At 36.6% G+C, this 21093-nt stretch overlaps 1 protein-coding gene across 1 annotated transcript in view; it reads right to left on the minus strand.

Annotated features, from left to right (window-relative positions):
* The window catches only part of LCK (LCK proto-oncogene, Src family tyrosine kinase), a 1055366-nt gene extending 1035279 nt beyond the window's left edge, over positions 1-20087 (minus strand). Inside the window, exon 1 of the mRNA XM_044082478.1 lies at positions 19843-20087. The gene's annotated coding sequence lies outside the window, so the exon portion shown is untranslated. The remainder of the gene's footprint in view (positions 1-19842) is intronic.
* Between the last annotated feature and the right edge of the window lie 1006 nt (positions 20088-21093).

Raw genomic sequence — 21093 nt, forward strand, 5'->3', positions numbered from 1 at the left:
AAAAAACAGTTCTTATATTCTTAAATGGTTCTACTGTGGCATACTATAGTAAGCTTGGTTACACCCTTGCAACACAGCAATGAAAGTAATTAGCTGAATACACCCCCACGATAAATGTAGTCAAAAATTCAGACACACCAATGATTCTGCTTGAATAAAAGCTGTCTACAATACACAGCAAATTATAATGAAACATTTTGATGGAAAAAATGAAAAGCAAAATTATACATGTTGAAATAATGCAAAATTGTAAAGGAACTGAAGAAATTAAAATAAAATAAAAAAAAAGATAATAGAAAATAACTGCCAAACAACTCTGCATAAAAAAAGAGGAAAAAATGAGAAAAGGAATGTCAACCTGTAATCTTTGAAAGGTGTATGTGGCTAGGCATCTAATGGTTCCTGTGATCGCTTGCCTAATATTGTTCCAGCATTTCCATGATTTTACACAATCTTTTCAAGAAAAGATCGACGCAAACATCATCACTGGTAACCAGAGTTACCCTATGTGGGACCTCATTATTAGACCTTTGTTGTCCACATTTTCCCCTTCCCACAGTGACCACTTCCTTATTACGCTAGTCATAATTTCAAAAGAAACCAAACAACTGCTATACAGATTTGCTTTGGGTCTTCACTAAAAGCTATAAATATTTTCTTCACTTAGATGTATTTTCTAACAGAGTAATGCCGTGCAACAAATTGTATTTATTTAATTATTTGTTTGTTTGTTTGTTTTGTTTGCCAAGAATCTCCGACTGGGCCAAAGGTCCATTTTCAGTGGAGGCCTGAGGAGACAAACTCCGTAGAACAAAATTTACAGAAATGAAATAAAGTTTAACAATAGTCAAAAGAAAAAAAAAACATTTTTAACAAGAAATTATGTGAAAAAGGAGTATATAAGAAATAACATAATTCGTAGTATACAATTCAAGAATGTATAATCCATAGAATGCAACTTGATTATAAGAGATGACATTAATAAAACTTGAAAAAGAAATAATAACATGAAATATAAATGTAAGGAAAGAGGGTTAAATGATATGAGTGACAGCGAAGTGAAGAGATAGATTGAAGGTGGATCAAGATTAAAGTAAGGGTTGAAACTGAACAGAGTTAGACAGAGAGAGACAAAGTATTAACGTGTTAGCGGTAGAAAGACATATGTCATCCTGGTTTGGTACAGGAGCAAATAAATCACATATTAATAAACCTTTACATCACTTTCTGATTGTTCATTCATCCCTGTAAGGTAATTATTTCTGATGTTTAACAGTTGTGTTAAATATGGCTGTTCCAGTCTGTGTAAGCTGAAATTTAAATTCTTGACATAAAACAGAGTAGACAGTGTACTATAAACGTAATAATGTCAGCAGAAAGAAGAAAACTACTAACAAAGCTTCTAAGTTTATTAGTTGGCAGCCCCATATATCTTTTAAAACATTCAACGTGTTCCCTGCAAAATGAGGAGCAACCAGTTCCCTTTTTTAATAGCCTTCTTTCTGCATGATCTTACAAATTAACATAGATCATGACTTTTGAAAAAGTTTCTCATTCTTTAAGATTTCTTTATTTATTTTCACTTAATGTTGTGGTAAAAGGACTGGTCAGTAGACTCTTTTTAGGCTCAACTCAGCCACTGATGGCACAAAATTTAAACAATTAACATCTATGTAATGGTCAGTGGTTAATCAGAAGATGGTTATAGGGGAAAGTATGTACAATTTTAGACAGATTCAGGGAAATTTTACAAACAGTATTCACAATTTAAAATACTGTTACACTGGTGTACATAACCTCAAAAGAATACACACCTTCAGAGGAATTACAATTATTCAACATTTATGCAGTCTCTGACTAGTTGATCCATCCAGGGAGATTATAGTTAACATCAGGAATTGAACCGACATTCTGTGAGAGGTTGATTCAAATGGTTCTACTAATAAACCTTGACTCGCTAAAACTCGAGGTCCTAGAACATCAAAAGCAACTACCCAGAACACAAAAGAAGGAAAATTCACATTCTGTTTTTATTTTATTTTATTTATTTACTTATTTATTAGTATTTCTTAGTATTTGTTTATTGCGATAGACTGACTGAGCATGAAGTTCTTTTCCAGTCGTGGCCCAGGGAAAAACGTTCCACAGAAAATAATCTCATTAAGCTTATAAAAGGTTACAGAGAAAAAGAGTACAAGTCTAATAAAATATTACTAGAAATTTTTACTTAATGATTAGGAGACACAAAGTGCATGCTGAAGAAATTAATAGGTAGTCTTAACTGTTAAACAAGAGAAAAGAGATAAGATATGCTGAACATTAGCACAACTAAGCAAGCTATACTCATATTCCCTCTAAGTCTCTGCTAAGCAGGCAATGTGATCCAATTAACAATATGGAGCAATAAATGCAAAATGCTCGCAGTTAGAAAGGAGCACCAAAATAATTTTATTTAAAACGATAAAAATGTTTGAAAAGCATGTTGCTTATCAGATATTTAAAAGAAATAAACCACCCTCATATAAATTCTGCTCTCACATAGACGCGCACACACATGCACACACACACGCACACACACACGCACACGCACACATGCACACACGCACGCACACACGCTCACACACAGATGCACACACGCACACACACACACGCTCACACACACACATGCACACACGCACGCACACACGCTCACACACAGATGCACACACGCACACGCGCACACACACACGCTCACACACAGATGCACACACGCACACACACGCACACACACAAACACACTTGCTTGCAATGTTTACCACATCTGCTTATAGGAGGTCCTTTTCCCTCCTTTCCCTCGTCATCCACATAGGTTCATAGGTTCATAGGGTCATAGGGTCATAGGATCATAGGTGTGTACTAGGCTAATGGCCCTGGAGCCTTTACAAGCCTAGCCCATAACATTACCCTAGCATCGTGCCATCCGACCTTAGTTCCTAGTGCCTCTGTCGAGTAGAGCCACTGGAGTGATCCTGGGGTGAATTTTCTATTTCCCATCCACTCATCAAGATTTCTCTTGAAGAGGGCCAGTGAGGTGCTCTGTTTGACATGTATGGGAAGTCTATTCCATAGCATGGGCAGTCTCTGGGTTGTGAACCTGTCCCTCCAGCACATTCTGTTGATTGTGATAATGAGGTTGAGGTCCCGGGAGCATGTGGTGTGGAGGGATTGGGATTTCTTTTGATGTAGCATTTCTAACAGATCTGGGTCAGACATGGCTTTGTAAGTCAAGCAGAGATCACCTCTAAGTAGGCAATGTGAGACAGAGAATAGTTGTTGTTTTATGAGTCTGTCCATATCAGACAAGTGTTTAAGGCCTAGGATCATCTTTGTGAGGTACTTTTGCGGCCTCTCCAGTTGTTGCAGGTGTCTAGTAAGGTACATGCCAAATGGGGCGTTGTACTCAATGAGTGGCCTAATGAAGGAAGAGTAAAAGGAGACAATGACCACTTTCTTCCTGGATGCAAAACCCTTAGTAATGAGATGTGCCACATAGAAGGACTTTCTGACCACAGTGGCAATGTGGCGGTCAAAAGAGAGGTTGCTGTCAACCTGTGTTCCCAGATCTCTTATTGGACTACCATCGATGTGGTAATTCATGGGAACTGAGTTTTTCCCAAAGGGGATGACGACACATTTTTTGGCATTGAGCTTAAGGTCATGGTTCTGACACCAGTCATTGGTCTCAGTGAGGCCTTTCTGTAGGATGTCAGCATCACTTGGGGAGTTAATAACTCCCAACTTGCAATCGTCTGTGAACTTTGTCAGCCAGAGTCCCTTTATGTTGGCCTGGACTTCAGAGAAGTAAATACCAAATAGGAGAGGACCCTGAACTGTACCCTGTGGGACTCCATTCATGACGGTAGGCAGTCTGACTTGGAGTCAGCTACTTTCACACTGTGGGTTATATCTGTGAGCCAGTTTGCAACCCACCTAGTGATGTAGGGATTGATACCTAGCTTAGTGAGTTTTTCTATGATTCCTGAGTGGGGAGTGGTATCAAAAGCCTTGGCCGGATCAAGGTAGGCTGTATGAACCACCTTGCCTTCATCCACAATTCTGGTGACTGACTCTAAGAAGTCAACCAAGTTGAGCAGGCATGATCTACCCTTCACAAAACCAAACTGTGTGGGATCCAGAGTTTGGAGATTCCCTGTATCCTTGTTTATTAGGTCCATGATGATGCATTCCATAGCTTTGCATATCAGACTCATCAGGCTAATGAGACGATAGTTCACAGGGTCTGTAGTCACTCCTCCTTTGTGGAGAGGGATGGCTGCAGCAGTGTGCCATTCAGTAGGGACAAAGCCTGAGGTGAGGCTGTGACTGAACAGGGCACACAGGTGTAGTGCCAGTTCACTCTTAGTTCATGGAGAATACAGCCAGGGATATGGTCAGGTTCCATAAAAGTTGCATTCTTGGCCTTGGGCAGTGCTGTTTTAACCTGTACAACAGTAATACTGGGTGCCTGGAAATCTACTGGTATTGTGATTGGTCTTTTGGGAGGGAGAGGGGTAAAGTTGGCACTGAATCTGTTGGCCAGTGTATTGGTAATATCTGTTGGCTCAGTATAGGAGGTACCATTGTGCAGTTGCTCAAAGCAAATCTGGGTATTGCAATGGAGATTCTTTACATAACTATAGAAGGCATTGTGGTTGTGTTTACCATCTGCTGCACTTCTGTTTTCATAGCTAGCTTTATAGGATATAACAAGGAATCTCAACTTTTTGTTGAGGCTGATAAGGGAGTTTTTCCAGTCTTGGGACTTTACCTTATTCTGCATCAGTTTCTTCCTTCTGTTGTAGGGTTTGTTTATGGCAGGGGACCACTATTGGCTTCCTTTTTTAGAGAAGACTGTCTTGGTTCTATTGGGTATGGTGAGATCCATGCATTTGTGTACGTGTCCGTACAGTGCATTGGTGTATGATTCAGTGGTCATACAACTATTCTCCATTTTCATGAGTGCCATGAAGTTAGCCACCTCTGTTTGTAGGAGCTCAAAGTTACCTTTGGAGAAATATTTCATCGTGGTTACCTCTGCGAGGGGGGTGGATGTGGATTTCCAAGGTGATTAGTTTGTTGTCGGATCTAACCAGGGAGGTGTTGACTATTGATGCAGAGCAATGATCGCCATGTTAGTAATGAGCAGGTCAAGGATGTTGTTACCTTTAGTGTGGGTAAGAATGAGCTGGTCCAGGGAATTGGAATTAATGAATTCCAGGAAATGTTGGGCAAGTGTATTGGCACATGAGTAGTTTTCCCAGTTAATGGAGGGGTTGTTGAAGTCGCCCAGTATGAGAGTGTTAGGTTGAACCCTAATATTCTCCAGGGTGCTTAGGAATGTGGAGTGTGAGTTTTGGGACATGGTTGGGGACCTATATCAGGCTACGACCTGAATTGCTGTATTACCCAATGAAGTCTTTCCAATGTATTATGTTGGGTATCAATCTGGAGGTGTGCGCATCCTTTATGAATATGGAAACACCACTGCCTTTGGAGCTTCAGTCCAAGTTCTGGGGCCAAAAGGTGTGGACTGAGTTATAGCCTGGTAGTGCAGGAGTGCTTTCTGCTGCTTTGAACCATGTTTCTGTTACAGCACAAATGTCAATGTCCTCCATTTTAAGGAGTGCTTCAAGCGAGTGCATTTTGAGATTTAGATGTCTAACATTGAGCAGCATTACCCTCAAATTGCATTTGTTTGTAGCTGTTACAGTGGTAATTTGGTCTTTAGAACAGCCTAAAAAAGGCACTATAGGGGTGACAAGAGCCTTGGCCAGTATCTGGAAGCCCAGTGGTGAGAAATGCAGGCCGTCTTTGGCAAAGCATTGAGGTCTGTCAGTCATGTCATTCCAGGCAAACAGATACTGGATCCCCTTAGAATGACACCAAAAACAGTTGTTGAAATCAATCATTTTCTGCTTGTACTGTGGCATAATTCTGGGTGATGGTAGGATGCTGCTCAGGGCTAGGGTCATACCAGTCTGGGCTACATAATCAGAGAGCTCCTCCATGTCTTCTGGGAAGGTAAGTCTCAGGTGATTCACGCCCACATGTACAATGAGAGTCATATTTGTACCTGTTGTTGAGGGACCTGAGTGCATGCGTTATGTGGTGGATCCTGGCACCTGACAGGCAGCTGACTGTTACTTTCTCCTTATTCAACCTAGTGAGTGGGACATCAGTGTGCCTCACTATCGAATCACCTATGACTAGTGTGATGGGTATGCTCTTTTGCCTTAGGGGCTTTGGTTGAATGGCACACTGTTTAGGAGAGTTATGAGTCTCGTGATTAGTGTTGTGTTGTGGTAGTTGATTCTGTTTCTGCCTTGGAGGCTCTGCTGTTTGGGTAGATTTTTATTGAGAGCCTCCATGAAGGTGGGTGTGTGGTGAAGGCAGTACTGGTGTGTGTTCTGGAGGGCTATGTGTTCCACGTGGTGTGGTGCAAGTGTTGACCTTCTCCTCCTGACCAGCTATTCCGGTCTTGGCTGGAGAGTAAGTGGCTTCCAGTTTGGATATATAAGTGTATCTCTCACAAGTCTGAGTGTTGGGGGGTAAGAGGAGAGGGTTGTCAGTATACATGAGGCAGTTGCTACATTGCCTCAGGTTGCCCAAGTTCACTGGGTTAATAGGAGAAAGCACAGGGAACTGACCTTTAGACATGTCTGGAGGGGTGGACATTAATAATAAGTACTTGAGCTGTTTCCTTGTAGAATGTTTAGTGCTTGTAGCACTTTTGTGTGCTAAAACAATTGCTACAAGAAATCTGGTAAAGTGCTAGATTAATAAGCTAGTAAAAGTGCAGGAGAGGAGAGAACTAGCAGATATATGGGAAAAATTGAAGAGCAGGCTTTTTGGCACCACTCAGAAGCTTACAAACAGTCCTGGATACAGCAAATATGTATCTGGACTAGACTAGTTACAGGAAAGGCAGAAAACATGTGCAAATGCAAGCTTTTAAACCAGAAAGTTGAAAGATATGAAAAAACTGACCAAACAGCCAATAAACTACAATTTCTGGGCCAGAAACCACTCCTCTTGTGGCAGATAGGCTACCTAGTGCTTACCACTCTCACTGATAAGCTAGAAGGCTTCTCTCCAACACAGAAAGGCTTGGGGGGGGGGCTCAGAAGCATACAAACAGTCCTGGATACAGCAAACCTGTATCTGGACCAGACTAGTTACAGGAAAGGCAGGAAACAAGCTTAGAGCTTTTTTGTAACAGAAAAGCAGCTAAAACAGCACTAAAAACAATTCAAATGCAGTGCAAGCTAGAACACTTAAGTTGTAGCAATATTAAAGCAAATACAGTTTAAATAAATGGAATTTATTCAAACGGTATTCTGCAATTAATTCAGTTATTGTTTTATTCAACTTTGAATAGTTAAAAAGTGCCAACAAATATACTTATCAGCTCCATATTTCCAGATTGTTTGAGAAGCACACTCAGTCAGAACACAAGGAGATTCTAGCAATGGTAGATTCTAGCAAAGTGGGTTTTTTTTTTGTTTGTCTGTTTGTTTTTTGTTCTTTTTTTTTTTTTTTTAGTAAAATGGAAAGAGAGAAAGGAGGAACAGAAGATAATTCAAGGTTAAGAAACTAAGTGGGTTGGCTTTCTCAAATGTTTTCTTTGTATTAGGTAGATTAAATTACATTCCACCACCTCATCTAGTTACCCATTTCACCTCCTGACTACTGCCTCTCTGAAGCGCTACTGTTTCATGCCAGACTTAAACTTATTCTACTCCAGCCCCCCCTTCCTCCCTCCCTCCCATTTTGAGTTCACCTCCCTTACTGTGCCCCTGGACTACTCTGCGTTCTGATATGATACTCACTTTATCTCTCTCAGTCTCTCTTCTTAATCCCAAAGTATTAATAACTACTGGAGTTTTCTCATGACTCCTTTCTTTCATTTCTTTCACCCTTCTAATTGTCCTTCCTTGCAGTCTTTTCGTCACTATGTCTCCCCTTCTCTATGTGGCTTCCAGATGTTCACTGTATATTATTTTCCACTATATGATGAAGAACTGCAACTTTAGGAATTATCCTTCATCTGTATATTATATTATATTATATTATATTATATTATATTATATTATATTATATTATATTATATTATATTATTTAGTTTAATTTCATGGAGGGGATTTTAATATTCTTTCAGAAAACATATTTTTTTCTTTTAGTACACATATTATTTTTTATTTTTATTTTTCTAAATATTACAGTATCTATTTGTAGAAACACTTCAGAAGTAATATGAGTTACGACATGGTGCCTGATATCACTTGTGTAACTGCGGAATCAGGGATAATGCCAGAAAAAATGCACACGGACACCCAATATTCAGTCTCAAAGCATACTTTCATTAGTATAGTGGTATGACAGTGAAGGCGAAACAAGTTTGTTAAAGGTTATTGGGTAAGCATTCTACCATGCATATCCAGGGCCTAGGGTTCAATTCTGACCTCTGGTTAGCTTATGTCTAGAGCTTCCATGCCCCCAGTCTGTTTATGTAAAGTCATCCACATTTCTTCTCACCTCAGGAAGCATGATGTTCACAGGTTACTCTAAAATACTCAGGCAGACTGCATTTACCATAAGTGTTATAATCTGCAGCATGAGTCAAACGGTTCATGAAGAACTAGTTCATGTACCATGTTAACAATACAAATACATCTAGTTAGTTAATGTTAGTTAACAGACTAAAATGGCTAGTCAATAATCCTTTTCTTCAACCTCCTAGCCATTTGTTTTTCAGAAAGGTCATTTAGCATTCCCATGCTTATTGATGATTATGACTTTAAGTCCATTAAAAACAAACCATTCCTAAGTAATGATACCTTTCTTTAGTAACCCATACACGTAATTAAATTCAAATAGAATTAAGTACATAAATCATAACTTTCCTTTGCTTTAAACAAGGCATATGGCAGTATTCTATAGCAAATATATGACACTGCTTCCTGGATGGAGTCTTTAAAAAAACAATATAATTTTGTAGATTATAAGAAATGTTTACTTAAAAATGCATATTCTTTAATGTGCAAAAGAACATCATAAATTATTGCAAGTACACGGCTCTTAAGTGCTGTATTGATCACTACCATTTTCAAAATACAAGTCTATTAACCAGCGCTACACACCATCACACATCTTTCTCTTTAGTCATCAATGTAAGGAGAGATAGTCAACAAAATTGCCTCTAAAATAAATTTGGATGTTGTGTATTAATTCTGGAATGTATTCTACAACAATTTTGTTCATTTCAATGCATAAATAAGTGGAAATAATTATTTTATTTCTTATTACAGATTAATGTGCACAAGAAAATATTAAGGAGCATTTGCTAATGTTCTTCATCTAGATGATATTATACATGGAAATATCTGCAAACATCAAAGCAGGAACATAAGTGCAGAGGAGATTTCTGCAGCAAAAATGTAGTTTGTTGCAAAACACTCATTTAGCTGTTATGATGCGCGCTCAAGATTACCTTATAAAGTATTCACATTAAAGAACAAAGCAGCAGAAAGCAAACAACAACGGGCCCTTTATAGGCAGAAACAGGCCATATGATAAATAAATAGTTGAGTCACTCGTGTATGTGTGTGTGTGTGTGTGTGTGTGTGTGTGTGTGTGTGTGTGTGTGTGTGTGTGTGTGTGTGTGTGAGTGTGTGAGTGTGTGAGTGTGTGTGTGTGAGTGTGTGTGTGTGTGTGTTTGTGTGTGTGAATATATATCTATATCTATATATATATATATATATATATATATATATATATATATATATATATATATATATATGTATATATATATATATATATATATATATATATATATATATATACATACATATATTTATATATATATATATATATATATATATACACACACACACACACACACACACACACACACACACACACACACACATAAATAGACAGGTAATGTGCACATGTACATATTCGTAAGAGTGCAACCTAGATAAGGAGGTTAATAAAATAATGAATGTGGTACAATGTGAGATAGTTTTGTTTAGTTACATTCTTGGTACATCATCAGCGTTCATCTGCACCTCAGCACTTTATCAACAGTTTATATACATGCCTGTCTTGTCATCAGATATAATCAAATTCCCCTAAACTTGACACCTTTATGCTGTTCACACAAAAGAAAGGATTACACACTGCAGACATAAAAAAGAAAAACTCAAAACTCTTAAATTATTTTTGCCAGCCTGAAACAACTCCCTAAATCGAAATACACTCTTAGTGTAATTTAAAAATGCTAAGTAAAAACTTATAAAAATTAAATTTAATGATGGACCACATTCCCAATTAATTGAACAATATATAAAAACAAAGCTTTATACAATGATGCACTAAAAAGACACTGACACAAACACAGCGCCCAAATCCACATAACTGAAACCCTCTAAAGCTAAATACATCTTTAATTTGGATAAAAACGGATGAATAGAATAAAAAAAAAATAATAAACAGAAACAGAAACCTGATCTCGCATTTGCTGCAATTTTAAAATACTGGAACGTTTCACGTTGCACACACAGAATTAACACACACACACACACACACACACACACACACACACACACACACACACACACACACACACACACATCACCCCCCCGAAAAAAAAAATAATGCTGCCTTATTAGAATGAAAATGTTAAATGTAAAATGTTAAAATGTTAAAATCAAACAATAAAACCTATAGAAACACTGAACACAATTAGCCAGTCAGAAAGCAACAGTACTGGTAAACCTAGTCCCTGTTCTAACTATGTAAACTAAAACTAAGGTAACTAAATGCCTTAGATAAATTACAAACATAATAAATGCTAACATACTAAACTAATAAATACATCAAATTAATTGTCACTCAACAACAAACATCACAATTTTCCTCTGAAAGTTCTGAAGAAAATCAGTGACAAGATAGTCAGAAAATCCTGGCCAGACAAATTAAAGTCCTTTCAAACTAACACTAAGACAATTAATGGTGCCCATAAAAATCAATGTGATAAATATTTCTCTGGTGTGAAGAAATACAGAAAAATGAATGGCTAAATATGACACATGCAGGTTTGTTTCTTTTGAGGCATTAAATATACTGTACTGTAAGATCTGGGAACTGACTTCATTACTCATGACTTTACGAACCATCATAAATTGAATTCCGTAAACCTACAGTACAAGATAGTTTATGTATCAAGTGCTCTTCTTCGTCTGTCTGTCTCCTTCTCTCTCTGTATGTATGCATGTTTTCTATCTAGCAGAGCCCGTTCACCTTATAGAATATTGGTTGATTGAAATATACTGGTTTCCTATTATAAGACTGCAGTACAGTGGGAATCTGGTAATATATCCTTTTCACCAGTGAAGTGCAATCTTGGAGTTGATATATTTAATTAGCAGGGGGTGTGGGGGGTGCAGGGGGGGGCTTGCCCCCCTGCATATATTTGGTAGAAATTGTTATGATTCATGTTGTTTAAGCTGAGTTTATGCATAATATGTGTTTTCAGTATTTTGAGTTTCAGTATTTTGAGTATTCAGTATTTTGAGCTTTCAGTATTTTGAGTTTCAGTATTTTGAAGTTTCAATGTTATGAAGTGAATCCATATATATATACACATACATACACTGTATACATTTATCTATCTATATTTTTTAGCTGATTTATGTTTATGTGGTAGAGCTCTGATCAGCAAGCAAATATATTTTTGCAGTAATTTATCTAATAACAATATTTAAGAGCATATATAAACAATAACATCTAAGAGAGTACTTGTATATAGAAATACCCCCTGCATTTAAGGCTTAATCCTCTTCTTCAGCCCTAATCCCTCGTGCCACTTACCTTATCTTTATTGCTAACCATCTGTTTTCAACTCCCCTTTTATCATTCTTTATTCTCACTTCATCGTGTAGAATATCATTATTCCTCTCGACCTCTGTTCTTTGTAAATCTGCCCGACTCGGTTTGTATACACCTTTACAATCACTACCACTTCCACTCAATGTATTGTTATTCTATTTCTGGAAATCGTCCTTTCCCCCTGTTCTATCTACTCCTTTAGCAGCACCACTTTTCTAATTCTACAACGTTACTAGCTCTATCCCCCCCCCTTAAAAGTTATCATTACCTTACTGTTATCTGTAAGTTCTTATTCTCAGAATGCTATGCATGCCTTACTTATTCATATGTATGCTACATCTCCAAAGGTAATTACCCTGTAAAAATATGTTTCTCTATTTTTGCTCTTGGTATACATTTGTACGTAGGACTTCTCAACTGTTTCTAATCTTGTATCTTTGATGTTGACTTCTTTGTTTATCTTATATTAATTGTTCCATATTGTTACATGTGGTGGAGCTTTTCTCCCCGTGCCTCCACTGAAAATAGGCCCTTAAGGCCCAGTGGACTATCCCCATAAACAAATGCTGATAAATAAATAATGGGATTATAAAATAAAAAATCAACTTGATTACAAATTAATGAAGACTAACAGTCAAGGTAAATCTAAGAAGAGATATGGATATTAGTGTTAGGGATAGTCAAAGGACTAAGGGTTAAAGTTGGAGCTAAGTACATAGTGCATTTAGCCAGCAGCAGTGAACTATGAAAAAAGGGATGAAGTGAGGGTTAGAAGGGACAGTTATGTGATGTGATTTGAGTTAGGGCATTTGCACTTGTTTTGTTTTGTGTGTGTGCATGTGTGCATGTGTGCGTGTGTGTGTATGTTTTTGCATGTGTGTCACTCAGTGGCAGATTAATTGCATGTTGGATTGTTTTCAAGTATGCCCCCCCCCCCACAAACAGTTTTTTTTGGGCCATACATAAATGCTTTTGCTCTTTTAGATTCAATTTCCTGATTTGACACCAATCAAACCGCTGTCATTACACCCCACCAATATCTATAACCATCAATTGCAGTCAACTGACTGTATACACCTCAAATATTCAATTGTGATGAAAAAAGGTCACAGTAAAGTATTCCAATTTGCTGTATGTAAATGCACACTAGTCATGCAAAGCCTGGCTAAGGACTGTTAAACCTGATCATTGCTGCCAGTGTAATCTACTCTCAGTCACAGATAGGTCCAATACTGATCAATCTCAGTCACAGATAGGTCTAATACCGATCAATCTCAGTCCCAGATATGTCCAATACCTATCAATTATAAATCCACTCTGATTTTATACCAATGAAAGTACTACAGTGGTTGAGAGGTGGGACAGGTGTATTCTGTCGAATGCTTGTGACCCCACACAACTGTCTTTTGAGTCAGCACGTACTTGCATGTGGTCACCCTAACATTGTACACCTAGTTATGTGGTTAGCAGGATCGTGACAGCTTGATTGGCAGTAACAATGTTATTCGACAGTTGGGAAGCCATGTGCCCCATGTGAAGTTGTGAGCCCTAAGAGTCTGCCAAAATACTCATGTTATAATCTCTCACAGATGTCATAGGTTGTATGGAAGTGAATGTTACTCGTCATGTGCTAATGTACTGGCAAGTGACTGCAGGTTATAGCTGGTGCTGTGAGATTAACAGGTGGTATGGTGCAGAAAGGAGAGTTGGGTTGGAAAACGCATTTTATTTTATTTTAAGTGATTAAGATAAACTGTGATTGTGTAGCAACTGATTTTCAATAATTTGCAAGTCAACTGAAGAAGCTATCGCTTAATGCTTATATAATAATATAATTATATATATAGACAAAGCAGGAACACTTAAACACTCTCATTTATCTACATATAAAATAATAAACTTGTCCATTTTGTGAATTATACTTTTTTTTAAATTACATAGCATCTCCTTTTGTTAATCTTTTGCGAAGGCTATTTTGGCCAAGCTGACAAATAATGTTTTGTGAACATTTGAAGGTGTTCATAGAAAAAAAATGTTTGTTCTCACAAGTCTATCCAAGAGCTGCGGCCAGCACGCCTCTTTGTAACAGTCTGGCCAGCATGTTTCCTTTTGACTTATGCTATTTTTATGGTGACTGGTTTATCTGTTTTTTTTTTTTTTTTTTTTTTAGTTTCAGTCATTGAATGTATGTAGTTCAGGAAGTGACAACGTGATTTCCTCTTGACCTGTTAAACCCCCGGCTTCACCCACTACTGTCTCATATAAGGTGGACATAAGCAGCTAACAGAATAGATCATAACCACAGCACAATACCCTTATGCTCTTATCCAGTTCTGGAAAGCTCTGTTCAGACATAAAATCCAGCCTTATGGAAATGCACAGTTTTAGTCCTGCAATACTATGCTAAATTATGTTGTTGTTTTGTTGAAACTATGCTAAATTATGTTGTTGTTTTGCCAAGAGACTAACAGAGCAAATGCATGGATTGCATCGATTCTTTCATTTGCATTAGTGGGATAGCCTTAGAGCCTGAGAAGTTTCTAAACAGCAGCCTTTTATTTTTATTCAACATTTATTTATCAGGAAAGTCTGATTGGGGCAGCCCATTTTCACCACAGGCCCAGCGAGAAACACTCCAGGTGCATGTTTTTGGAATGATTTGATGATGTTTAAGGACTTAAAAAACATAAATGTCTAGAACATCTGCTGTGCTATTTTAATAAACAAATTAATTCAATATAAATTATTTTAATATTAATAAAGCAATCAGTTGCTAAAAGGAATGTGGTTTTATCAATGTATAAATTCTGCTACCCTCTAGAAATGATGCCTTAAATAAGCCCCCCATCATTTACAGTGTTTAAGAATATTTCTTGTAGCAAGTCATAACTACTTAGAAATTAGAATTAGAACTCACTATGATTAATCTCAACAAATACGATTTTGCTGTTATTCTCTGAATTTCACTTTAATACTGTTTTATATTTGTTTCATAAAGAATAAATTAATCAGGCTTTGATTCTCATGCAGGTTAATTAATTAGTCTTAAAATGACCCACAAGGGCAGTTAGCCTAATACTAATCTATAAACGTATCATTAGTATTCAAGGTGAAACTATTTAAAATATGATTCCATTGCGAGAGTAAAGCCACCTGAGCAAAGATTATTTTCATTGGCAATCAAAGGCACTTCCCTCTATCTCTCTTCCAGTAAATAGCCAGTTTAATTATTTTAGCTATATATGTATGCAGTTATGTAATGGAACTGCATTCCATTATTAATAGATCAATCTGCTAACCAGTTTAATCCTGGTGAGTCAAACCCTCTTTACTCTTTGAGGCACACACATCTGTACACTCACTCACACATGCACAGAGAGATACACAAAGAGACTTAAATCATCAAACACACATACACAGAGAAACACACACACGCGCACACACACACACACACACACACACACACACACACACACACACACACACTCACACACACACTCACACAAAGAGCACATGAGCATGTACACACATATACATATTCAAGCAAGCACAGATACACACACACACACACACGCACACGCACACGCACACACACACACACACACACAAACACACACGCACATGCACACACGCACACACACACACACACACACACACACACACACACACACACACACACACACACACACACACACACACACACACACACACACTCAATAAACCCAGTGAGGAATGACAGCTGTGGAATGGCTTTCCTGCGCATAACATGACGATAACCAAAAGGGGATGAACTTAAAACTGGATGATGTAAATACTAAAGATTTCTACCAAGGACAGGAGACAAAAGATTTAAGTTTGCTAGTACCTGCAGCTTATTCATATGGTATTAGATTGTGCATATATAGTGGGACAGGCAAGCAACATCTACTGTCAAGATTTGTTTCTATAAACTGAGACATTAAAAATCATTCCCAGCTTTTCCCATAAGTCATTTGCTACTGAATTTAAGCACGTGGCTTTACTTAGCAGTGGCTGATACTTTAGTCATTCTACCCAAGCCCTGCTGTATTTACTCACATATGGCAAAAAAGTGTAATTCAGTCTTTTAGCCAAATGTGCATGTTCTATGACAATGGATGTACAGTAGTTGATATACAGAATTACAGACTCATAGATGCTTCTTATCATTGAATATAAACGACTGGAGATGTGCTAGGAAAATGCTGAATAGCTTGTATCACCACACCCATCACAGCAGACTTTTAAATTGCTCCTTTCCTCCTGTAAATTTTAATACCGGCATGTTCCATTGTAGAAAACCCTAAAACTAATGCAAATTAAAAGGTATTCACTTTACATTCTTATACCATTTCTGACAACTGTGTGTGGCTAAAAGGGCACTACTTTCTATAGCAACTCTGAAATGTTAGAAAAGACGTGACTTAGTCATAATCACAAAGAAGACAAGCAGAGGCATACATATTCATTTTAGATCATTGTGCTGAGATGGCTTGTTTACAGATTTGTATTCCAGGTTATGTGGCAAGACTTTTTATTTTTTACATTTGTTTTTATCCTACATCTGTGCTATTGAGAGACCTGAACAAAATTAGCATCTCAGTTTTCTGTCCTTTTTAATTATTTTCTAAATATTAAACCACACTTGTGTTTATGACATCACAATATTATGCAAGAATTATAGTGATGATATAAAAGGTACCTCGGCAAAACAAGTCTTGGTAACAAATGTGTTTAATTTTTGATTACCAGGAAGGAGCAACCATGGATTATTCATTTTCAATGAAGGCTAAAGAAGAAAAGCTTCATAGAAGTATTTAAAAGTCAGATTAAGGTATATTTTACTGATAACCAAATCTAAGAAATGCAAAACAAAACTGTGCCACCTTTATGTTTCGGTGAGTCCTGATTCCAGTGTTGGGAACCTCAGAGTAGGTTATGTTTAGTCAGGAGGTGCAGGGGTAACTTTCTATACACCACATAGGGACTAAAATGTATGTTTTTGTTTTTATATTTTGCTGAAGATCTCCATTATAGATATCCCAAACAGTATTTAACATTTACTGGAGAGATAAACACAGTGAATGAATGCTTGTCAACCTTTCATTCTAATATGTCAGGCCAAAATTTAAAAAAATTATTTCACAATGTCATATCAGTCTATTTATGGAGGCACGTCTTATGAAAAGACTACATTTGCATTTGTATTTTATATTGTATGGTCCTCTTCTTAACTCATTAATTTATTCATGTATTTGCACACATCTGGCTGCCTGCATGGGGCTCTCACTGACAGTATAATCCAGCTCCGTACCTTTCTTACCTGTTTATAATATTTTAACACATGCTAATATGATGCATAATTCTCTGCAGATCCAATTTTTGTATATTATTTTATTTACATTTTTTCTCATCTGTTCTTTATTATTATTTTCTTTTTAAAAAGACTGATTATAAATGTTTATAATCTATTTTTTTTCCTTTTCATTTGTTGTAACTATACATGTTCTTTGAACATTAAGATTGCTGGTTCTTTAACTAGGAAGTGACTGAAAAGGGGCCCCTTTCAAGGCTGCCTATTATATAGCTCAAATAAAGACCAAATAAATAAATAAGATTAGCTCGCAAACATTTAACATGTGGCATGCAGTCACCCAACATGTCGAGCACATTCTCAGTCAGATTATTTATCCAAATCAAGACCAGAGACTCACAACACTATTAACTTTCCTCACCAGATGTAACCAACAGTAATGATAGGATGAACTGATCACTAGAAGGATGTGACAACCCAGAGATGTTAAGGTATTTTCTCAAGGGCTGTAATGCTCTGGCTGTAAAATAGGTGATGCTATGATTTTTTACCACACCATGGCCTGCATTTCTCATACACTTTGTATTTTATGGCATGGTTTTCTTGTACACTTTGTATTTTATCACTTGTTTTTCTCATACATTTTGTGTTGTAACAGGAAATTTCTATCGTAACAACTCTATTACTCTCAATTTGTCCACACAAAATAAAGAAATCGCATAAAATACTCCTGGAGAGTACACAAGACTATATAAAATTAAATACCATGACTGTTTGATGATTACACATGCATGCATATAATTTTGACCTCAGTATACTGTTTTGGTTTGGGGGGGCTGCTTGCTGCATTCCTAGGGGCTGAATGTTTAGGCATGGAACCAAAAGTAAAATTGTGCCTTCTCTGTATCTCTAATAATGAGCAAATCTTTATAATGCTGGGTGGCTGTCTGTAGAAAATCCATAGGCTAACCCCTCTCAAAAAATAATATGGTATGATGGAGTAGCAACTTGCAGTTTGAATATTATATTTCAAATTGCAATGTTTCTGATGTCTTGCTTCATCTTCCAACAAAAGTCATGGCATGAATAATCTTTCATATTATTACCATATTACAAGCATGTTTTCATTGAGTTCATGGCACAATGGACACTGTTCTTTAACAAAAAATGCGGTTTTCTTTCCTAACACAGCATTTTTACCTTCATTGCCTTCTTAAACATATAAATCTTCTTTCAGAAGTGACTTGTTTCCAATATATTTCATATTACATGGCTTTATTTTTCATATTATCACCTTATATTTGTTCCTTTCTTTCTATTACAGGCAACTTCACATGCATTGTATTCGTTAATAAATGTGGAAAAATCTGAGGTACATTTCAAACTGTACAGCTGTTTAAATATAATATGCCGAATGTTATACATATTTGAAAACCTCCAGGCCTACCTGAGTGAATCAAGTGGTATTACACACACACGCATATATACACACACACACACACACACACACATATATATATATATATATATATATATATATATATATATATATATATATATATCAAACTGTATCAACAAACAGCGAACACCCAGAAGAGATAAATCATTTTAGGGCGAATCTAAAATGATTGAAAACAGTTGAAATTAAAACTGATTTTTTTTTTTTATTTTACCACCACAGCTCCTACTAATTACATATACCAAGTCAAAGACTGCACACCAGCAAGGTATGGTCAAATTCCCTTACCTCAGAGCAACAAGATCACATTGAAAAGGTTGCAGGTAAACCCACCATTAGACAGATCATTCACTCTTCTCAACAACAACCATATATACAGATATATATATATATATATATATATATATATATATATATATATATACACACACACACACACACACACACACACACGCGTGCGTGTGTGTGTGTGTGTGCGCGTTGTATGTATATATAGAAAGATAGATAGATATTGTGTATGTATCTACGCAAATTCTTTTGAAGCCACAGATTTTCTGACAATCTGAGCTGAGCTTTACTTTAAATTCCAGATTATGTATATATATCAGATTAAGTTTGAATTATTACTGATAACAAAGTGAAATTACACTTTTAACTAGCACCTGCCATCCTAATCAATAGTTAGAAGAAAATCATGGAATGAAAATGTTATTGTTTTCTAAGGCCCTCTGGATGCTTGGTATCTTGTAGCAATCAAGCACTAGTAGGTATTGCATCAGAAACTTAAAAGGCAAGATACCTTAATAGTTAAGTCAGACTGATGGATATATTTTCATAAAGTAGTGGTGGAAACATTTATACATTATTCACAATGGGAGCATTTTCATCAGCAGAGGTAGGTATAATAAAAGAAAAGTTCAGAAAACATAATACATTAAACTTGAGTTTCATGCCTTTGAACTTAAAAAAAAACTGTTACAGCTTGGACAGTGAGGGGTCATTTTTGTGTAAGTGTGTCGGGGGTGTGCTATGATACTTTTATCCATGCTGTACATCAGGAAATTATGGTAGCAAACAAAATAACCCACCAAATCATTGTCATATTTTTAAACTAACTTACCTATTTTTGGTTATATGTCCACTACGCTTCCATGACAGAAAATAAAACCTCTGGACATTTCAGGTTGTGGGCCTCTGTAGCTTTTCTCCAAAATACACCAGTTTATTGAGTCACAAAAAATCCTTTATTCACAAGAAAATTGAAAGAACTCATAACAATGTACATTTGTCTCTCTCTGTCTTTCTGTATTGCTTTGTGCTGGTCTGTTCCTCTGTCTCAACTTTCTGCCGCTTGAGGCTTTCTGCTTTCTGTATGGTTTTAACTTGACTGTAGTTGTTTCTTAGCACTGTAAGCACTGAATTCAGTTCAACCACAGTTTTTTTTTTCAAACCACACAAGCAAACCCATTAATTTCCTGTCAGATTATAAAAGTACCTGAAATGTAGAAAGTACTCAGCTTGGCACACATTTCTAGCCGAGATGACATTTATGCAGGTGTTTCTGTCAGTTATTATACTAGCCATATGGAATACCAGTTTCTAGGCTCTTTTAGACCTGGCTTCCTTTCTTCTATAACCCCAGCTGATATTATTACTATTCCATTGCAGAAGTAGTTTACACTTTATAGTAAATGTAATACTATTTGAAAATAGCTCTTGATTCGGTTAGAGTGTAAGTTAATTTCATTTTCTTTAATGATGTAAACTGAGCAAGAAAACTGGACTGAGCACAAAGCTTTCTTTAGTCATTGTACTTGTTTATTGACAAATGCGTCTCATAGATTAGAGAATGATAAATGTCATACATGCAGCTACCTCAAGATTTTTGCCACTTTTCTTGCTCATGTTAATATGAAATAAAATTATAGACTAATTTAACAGCATGCAGAAAAGGTAAAGAATAGAATACTGTGGTGGTGGAGAAAGACAGATAAATTACTTATGGTGGGGGACTTTACTGCTCTTGATATCAACTACAATATGTTAATGCACACATAAAGGGAGCAAGTTTAAAGGCTGTGCAGGTCTGTATTGTGAGTCGGCATCTACTGTTTCACAATTGTATCATTTGTTTAAGGAAAAAAGTCAGCGGCAACATTATGAGACATATATTAAACTGTGTAGGTGGTGCTGTGGTTGAAATATATAATGTACCATTTTTACTGTGCTGAGACAAAGAAAGCACATAAGAAACATTTTAATATCACTCATTTTGTTAAGAGAAACCTCCCACTAAGCCCATCCTAGATTTTTAAAAGAAATGTATGCATATATGCATAAATGTATTTATTTATTAATTATACTTTGTTGA

This window comes from Protopterus annectens, chromosome 1.part1, assembly GCF_019279795.1.
Source record: "Protopterus annectens isolate FY-2018-M chromosome 1.part1, PAN1.0, whole genome shotgun sequence".
Taxonomy (NCBI): Eukaryota; Metazoa; Chordata; order Ceratodontiformes; family Protopteridae; genus Protopterus; species Protopterus annectens.